The following is a 7,873-nucleotide window of genomic DNA, read 5'->3' as shown; positions in this document are numbered from 1 at the left end:
AATATGAGATCAGGCTTCCATAGGGATCCGTCTTTGGCAAACAGCCTGGGCTCCACGTACGATGTCCAACCGTACTTACTGACATGTTTCTGCAACTGGTCAGCGATCTTGTTATGGTGTTTTATTCAAGCATTTTTCACAAATGGTCAGCATCCTGAGATGTGTGATATGGTCTCGTTTGCCGTCTCACATCTTCAGCATAGTTTGTTTCGGTTTGGCCTTTTTCTAGATAATGTAGTTCTTGTCGGGTACAGGTTACACCGCAAGAGCACAATGTTTATGAATCTAGAGGATTTTTGTTGTACTCCGGCTTTTGTGCAAGAATTAGAGATCTTGTCATCTCTAAAGTACTGGATGCCTGCCCTTGACATTCCAGCTTTTGCCACTTTTCGAATTCCCACTCCCTCCAGCCAGCATACCTATTGGGTGGTTTTGGTCACCCCGCGCTTGCCTCCTGGAGTGCAGGCATGATGTCTTGGATGGCGGTCATTGGGTCAATTTCCCCTTTGCCACTGTTGCAGCTACTGGGTTGGAAATTTTCAATTTCCTTGAGGACCTTGAGCTCGCGCAGTCCCGCAACGGTCTCTGTGTTGCTGTCTCGTTTATATTGAAAGGAGGCCCGAATGACCACATCACTGGACATGTCGAATGCCTCGCGTTTGCAAACAATTGAAGTTGGGATTTGCACTTCCAGTTTTGGGGTGCCTAGACCGCCGTTCCTATTGCTAGCGTATAGCACTCCATCAGCGGTATGAGGTGGTAGGTATAGGAATTATTTGGTGGCATTACCGTGGGCGGCACGGTGGCACAGTGGTTAGCACTGCTGCCTCACAGCGCCAGAGACCCGGGTTCAATTCCCGCCTCAGGCGACTGACTGTGTGGAGTTTGCACATTCTCCTCGTGTCTGCGTGGGTTTCCTCCGGGTGCTCCGGTTTCCTCCCACAGTCCAAAGATGTGCAGGTCAGGTGAATTGGCCATGCTAAATTGCCCGTAGTGTTAGGTAAGGGGTAAATGTAGGGGTCTGGGTGGGTTGCGCCCCCCGCGGGTCGGTGTGGACTTGTTGGGCCGAAGGGCCTGTTTCCACACTGTAAGTAATCTAATCTAATTACGGATTATTTGGTCCAGTTTTATGAGAGTAGCCTGTGATGCTTCTGTCAGGATCAGATGGAAGTACAATCGGGGGATATGTATCTTTAGGATCTCCAGCCGTTGTCATGGTTGGAGAGGTGCTGCTGTATTCCTTTAACCCAGGACTTAAGTGTGTTCTCCCACTCCCCTTCTGCCACACCTGCCCATGGATCGATGCGGGCACCCAGGTATTTCTCTGTGTCGCCTGGGGGTATGTAGACTATGGACTCGTCCCGCAGCTTCCAGTTTGTGAAGTGATTGTACAGGAAGGTTTTCCTTTTAAGCGTGAAGTAGAATCTCTTCGTCTTTGCTGTGTTAATACTGAGGCCTGTATGGTCACAGTACGCCTGGAGCAGCTTCAGATTCCTAGTCATACCAGTGTGTGAGTCGCTTAGAAGGGCAATGTCATCCGTGAAGGCCAAAGTCGAGCAGTTGACTGTTCTGCCGCCCAGGGGCATGGAGACCCCTGAGTTAGCCATCTCCAGACACCATTCCAATGGATCCAAAGCGATGTTAAATAATATTGGTGAGACTGGGTCACCCTGCTTTACACCCCTCTCAATGGTTATTGGGGTGGTTAAGTTTCTGTTCCCTTCCACCACTGTTGTGTTGCCAGTGTATAGGTCTTCAATGAAACTTACAAAGGCTTTGGGTAGTTTCACTCTTTGCAAGGATTTGATCAATAGCTTGTGCCCAACCAAGTCAAACGCTTGCGCTAGATCGACAAAGACAACTGCGAGGTCCTTACGATTGTGCTTTGCTCCCTTAATGATGTTTTCAAGGACGACAATGTTTTCATTGCATCCGGGAGTGCCTGGGGTTTATTTTGACTGTTTCACTCAGGCGTTTTGCCATTATTTTCGTGAACAGCCGGAGCAGCATTGGACCGATAGTTATTGGTCGCCAGTTGTCAATGCTTTTCAAGTAGTCCTTATCCTCGCACTTAGGGATCAGGACTTTTCAACTCTTTTTTAGTGAATTAGGTATCATGCTTGACTTTAGCCATAGGGAGAAGAGACAGGGTAGACAAGTTTACTCTTGCTCATGGATTGTTCTTATGTCCTGTAGTTTCAGGTCATCTGGTCCAGCAGCACTGTTCTCTTCTATCCCCTTGATGGCCGCTTCAACCTCTTCTACCTCTATGGGTTTCATCAAGCACCCGTCATCGACATTGCCTGTGTATGGGGCATACTTATTTATGTTTGATTTTTTATTTGGTGCTGACAGTTTCTCACGGAAACATGTCTCCAATTCCTCTTTTGAGAGAGAACAAGCGGATGAGGTCAGTGTCCCCATGATCTCGCGAGCTAGTTAGCGCCGGTTAGTTTTGTAAAGCTGCTGTGTCGCTCTAAACAGCGCTTTACGTGCTGCCCACCATTTTTTGGCTCCGGTATTGCTACCGGGCCTTTTGTCTTTCTTGGCCCGATCTTTTTGAGGCCTCTTGTGTTTATCCTGTCTTTTCCTTTTATTCATTAGTAGGTCGGTAATATTTTCCACTAGTCCGATTCCGAGGGCAAGCGTGTTTGGGTCATACCTCGCGCTCATGAGCTCCCCAGCTTGTGTAAGGTGGTCGTCTACGTCCCTATGATTAGGGATCGAAGCCGGTGTTCTTTGGCTGGCTCTTTGGCGTTGGGCTTGATCTTTGGAATTTTCCTGGTCACTCTCTGCCTCGGAATTGTGCGAGTCTATACCTGTCGTTGATTCGCTGATGATCGTGACGTCCGTCGGGGTGTTTGCCAGGAGCCTGCGCTTCTCTGAGATTTGCTTTGGTGTTTTGGTTTTGAGGATGCTATCGATGGATTTGTTTATAAATTTGCATCCTGCAAATCTCACCTCCAATTCCCTCAGGAGTGCCACCTCCTCCTGTGACCATACGCAGTCACTTCTCCCAGGTTTGCCCTTGATTTTGGGTGCCGGTTTGAGGCGTTTCTCGTTTTGTAGAACCGGGTGTCTGTGGCTCTCGTGTTGACCAAGGCCCGACTTCATTGGAAACCATTGATCACACGCAGTGCATGCAATGTCCCCAGTTGGGGGTTGTTTTGTTCCTTTGCATTTTGGATAATGGCAGGTGATTGAATGGTATTCTCCTGCTTTATCGCAGCATGAATATTTTGTTTGGATGTTCTTTATTCCGTGCACTTTAGTCACATGTGTCTTAAACAGGCTTACCTTGGGGAAGAGGGTATCACAGTCCTTGCAGAACAGGTCATCAACGGGATAGTGGATGACTACCTCTGAGACAGATGGTCTGTCGCACACTGGCTCAATAACAACTCCTTCCATGAAGGCAGTTGGATCAGCTGTTTCCTCGCCAGTCTCATTTATAGTTTTTTTTTAGGTCTGCGCCCTGCATTATATCTCGATAACTTTTGTTGTAGAAGGTTTGGGTGGTTATGTTTGTCTCGACCGCAGGGTGGGCTGCCCTTACGGTGCCTTCTTCAACGTTATCTATGTCATCCATTACAGGGTGAGCCTTCTCCCTGGGAGGGGTGACCGGTCTCAGCTCCATGTAAGGTAGGAGGTAATGTCTCAAGGTCGCTGTCTCGGTCTGGACCGAGATGGACCTTGTTGCGGGTTTTAAACATGTACAACTTAATGACTTATTACAGCTTGCGGTTGTGAATGAGGCTGCGGGGAGGTCGTTTTTCCAGGACGCTTCCCAGCTGGACTGCTCTATTGAAAATGGAAGACCCATACTGGTTTCTTTGAGAGAAGGTAAGTCTAGATCACGGCTATCTCGTACTTTTTCTGGTCGTTTGGTCACCCAGCAGCCAGGACTGCTGGGCTTACCGGCGGGGCCAGCGGGGAGGCACGACACAAACTATGCATCAAAAATACGTGAAAACGTCATAGTCGGCATCTACTCCTTCCTAAAGGGGTTATGTCAGAGTTTACTCCCTCCCTTAAAAGAGTCATAGTTACTGTTAGGGGACCATAGACTACTCCTCCCTGTTTCTTCTTCCCTTTGTTGTTTCTTAACCGTACACATATGGATTCTGATCTGAAATTATTTCTTGCTTTCGCACTTATTCTATCCATACCATCAAAGTTACTCCAACACCATTTTCTTCCTTCCTGTCCTTTCACAAAGTCACATGTGCCAAGTACTTATACAATACAGTAACACAATACAGAACAGGTACAGGCCTTTGTCCCACCAAACCTGTGCTGATTCTTATTCTTTATTTAGACCCACTACTTATTGCCCTCTGTTCCCCATCACATTCACATATCTATCAAGATAAACCTTAACATTGCTAACTTGCCTGCTTCCACCACATCCACTGGCAGTTTGTTCCAGGTACCCATTACCCTCTGTATGAAATCTTTTCCTTGCACTTCCCCTCTAAACATTCTCAGCTTAAACCTGTGCCCTCTTGTAGTTGACGTTTCCACCCTTGCAAAAAGGCTCTGACCATCCACCTGACTATGCCTCTCATTATAAAGCCTCTGAGTTTATCCAAACTCTCCTCATAACTAATACCCCCAGACCAGGCAACATCCTGGTAAATCTTCTCTGCCCCCCTGTCCAAAACATCCATGTCTGTCTGGCAGTGTGATGACCAGAACTGCACACAGTATTCCATATGTGGCTCAACTGAAGTTTTGTACAGCCGTAACATAAGATGCCAAAGTTTATATTTGAAGGCAATTGTTCTGGACCCCCTTATCCACCTGCATTGTCACTTTCAGGGATGTGTGGAACTGTGCACCCAGATCCCTCTGTTTGTCATTGCTCCTGAAGGTTCTGACATTTATTGTATAATTCGCACCTGAATTTGATATTGCAAAATGCATTGCCTCACATTTGTCCAGATTAAACTCCACGCGTCATTTCCCTGCCCAAATCTGCAATCTATCTATATCCCGCTGCATCCTTTGACAAACCTCCTCACCATCTGCACCATCACCTATTTTGAATTGAATTGAATTGAATTGAATTGAATTTATTGTCACATGTACCGAGACACAGTGAAAAGCTTTGTCTTGCGAGCAATACAGGCAGATCACATAATTAAGTAGCATAGATAAGTAAATAATAGGTAAACAGCGGCAAAAACAAAAACACAGGTACAGGCGAATGTTAAGAGTTTGTGAGCCCATTCAGAATTCTAACAACAGTAGGATAGAAACTGTTGCAAAACCAGCTGGTGTGAATGTTCAGGCTTCTGTACCTTCTCCCCGATGGTAGAGGTTGTAGACAAACATTGCCAGGGTGGGATGGATCTTTGAGAGTACTGGTGGCCTTTCCTTGACAGCGGGCCTAGAAGATGGATTCTATAAATGGGAAGTTGGCCTTTGTGATTGTCCGGGCCGAATTCACCACTTCACCATCTCCGATCTTGAATGGTACAGTTGCCATACCAGGTAGTGACTCATTTAGACAGAATGCTCTCGATGGTTCACCTACAAAAGTTGGCAAGGGTATTCACCGTCATGCCAAATTTCCTCAGCTGCCTGAGGAAGAAGAAACATTGGGCCTTTGTAACCAGTATGTCCACGTGAAGAGTCCAAGTAAGCTTGTTGTGGATGACCATGCACAGGAGCTTGACACTCTCCACTCGTTCCACCTCTGTGCTGTTAATGTGTAGGGGGGCAGGAGTAACATCCCGCTGAAAGTCAATAATGAGTTTCTTTGTTTTGCTGGCATTGAGAACTAGATTGTTCTCAGTGCACCATTTTTCCAGGTCTTCCACCTCTCATCTGTAGAGTGTTTCATCACCATCTGAAATTTGACCGTCTATGATGATATCATCAGCAAACTTGTAAATGGCATAAGTCTGGTATTTGGCAACGTAGTCATGAGTATACAGTGAGTACAGTAGGGGGCTGAGTATGCATTCCTGGGGGACTCCAGCTTTGAGAGTTAGTGAGGATGAAATATTGTTCCCAATCTTCACTGATTGTGGCAAATTTGTGGCAATTGATTTTGGTGGCAAATTTACTAATCAGACCATTTACTTTCTCCTCCAGATCACTTAAGTCTCTTATAAACAACAAAGGTCCCAGCACTGATCCTATGGAATATCACTAGTTACTGATTTCCATTCTGAAAAGCACCTTTCCATAGCTACTCTCTGTCTTCTATGCCAGTTTTGTGTCTATCTAGCCAGTTCATCCCAGATCCCATGAGACTTGACCATCTATACCAGCTTGCCATAACACCATAAAACTTAGGAGCAGAAATTAAGCCATCCAGCCCATCGAGTCTGCTTCGCCATTCAATCATAGTTGATAAGTTTCTCAACTTCATTTTCCCACTTCCTCCCCATAATCCTTGATCCCCTTGACAATCAAGAACCTATCTATCTCCATCTTAAATATACTCAATTACCCGGCCTCCACAGCCTTCTGTGACAGTGAATTCTATTGATTCGTCACTCTCTAGCTAAAGAAGTTTCTCATTATCTCTGTTATAAAAGATCTTTCCTTTACTCTAAGGTCTCAGGTCCTAGTCTCTCCTACCAATTGAAACATCTTCCCAACATCCACTCTGTCCAGGCCATTCAGTATTTTGTAAATTTCAGTTAGATTCCCCACATCCTTCTAAACTCCATCAAGTATAAACCCAGAGTGATCAAACATTCTCATATGTTAAGCTTTTCATTCCTGGGACCATTCTCATGAATCTCCTCTGAAGACACTCCAAGGCCAGGACATCCTTCCTGAGAGCCTGCATGCAGTACTCTAAATGTGGCCTGACCAGAGTCTTATACAGCCTCAGAACTACATCCCAGCTTTTATATTCACACCCTCTAAAAATAAATGCCATCATTACAAATACCTTCCTAACTACTGACTCAACCTGCAAATTCACTTGAGACAATCTTGGATTAGAACTCTCAAGTCTCTTTGCACTTCAGATTTCTGAATTTTCTCCCCATTTAGAAAATAGCCTGTACTTCCCACCGAGGGAAGACTTTACTATGGCATACTTTACCTGCCACTTCTTTGCCCACTCTCCTAACCTGTCCTATTCCTTCTGCAGCCTCCCCACCTCCTCAATGCTACCTGTCCCGCTACCCATCTTCATACCGTCCGCAAACTTAGCCAGAACGCCCTCATCTCCTTCATCTAGATTGTTAATATTAAAGTGAAAAGTTGTGGTTCCAACACTAAGCCTTGCTACCACTGTGAGAAAGACCCTTTTATCCCCACTCTCAGCTTCCTGCCAGGTAGCCAAGTTTCTCTCCATGCTAGCACCTTGCCTCTGACACCATGGGTCCTCATCTTACTCAGTAACGTCCTGTGCAGCACTTTGTCAAAGGCCTTCTTGAAGTCCAGCTAGATAATGTCCATTGACTCTCCTTGGTCTAACCTGCTCATTACTTCCTCAAAGAATTCTAGCAAATTTGTCAGGTATGACCTACCCTTGAAACCAAGGTATGATGTACCTGAAAAAATGCCTTAATAAAATCCATAAAGACAATGTTCACGGTTCTTCTCATCAACCATTCTTGTCACCTTCTCAAAAACCTCAATCAAGTTGGTGAGACATGACCTTCCCTACACAAGCAATGCTGCCTATCACTAACAAGTCCATTTGCTTTCAATTGTAAATAAATCCTGCCTCTCAGTATCTTCTCTATAAGCTTCCCCACTGCTGGCATCAGGCTCACCGGCCTGTAATAACCTGGATAATCTCTGTTTCCCATCCTAAACATTGGAGCGGCATTAGCCATTCTCCAGTCCTCTCAAACCTCACCTGAGGCCAAAGAGAATGCAAAGATGTCTGTTAAGGTCC

The 7,873-nt window shown here is 45.7% G+C and overlaps 1 pseudogene; it reads right to left on the bottom strand.

Moving 5' to 3' along the window:
- Positions 1–1,923: 1,923 nt before the first annotated feature.
- On the bottom strand, positions 1,924–3,411 carry LOC148145285 (uncharacterized; annotated as a pseudogene).
- Between the last annotated feature and the right edge of the window lie 4,462 nt (positions 3,412–7,873).

Source organism: Chiloscyllium plagiosum, unplaced genomic scaffold (assembly GCF_037043375.1).
Source record: "Chiloscyllium plagiosum isolate Xiang-an unplaced genomic scaffold, Cpla_swu_hap1 HiC_scaffold_25, whole genome shotgun sequence".
Taxonomy (NCBI): Eukaryota; Metazoa; Chordata; class Chondrichthyes; order Orectolobiformes; family Hemiscylliidae; genus Chiloscyllium; species Chiloscyllium plagiosum.
The sequence above is the reverse complement of the archived record's forward strand: the minus strand, read 5'-3'. Positions and strand labels throughout refer to the sequence as shown.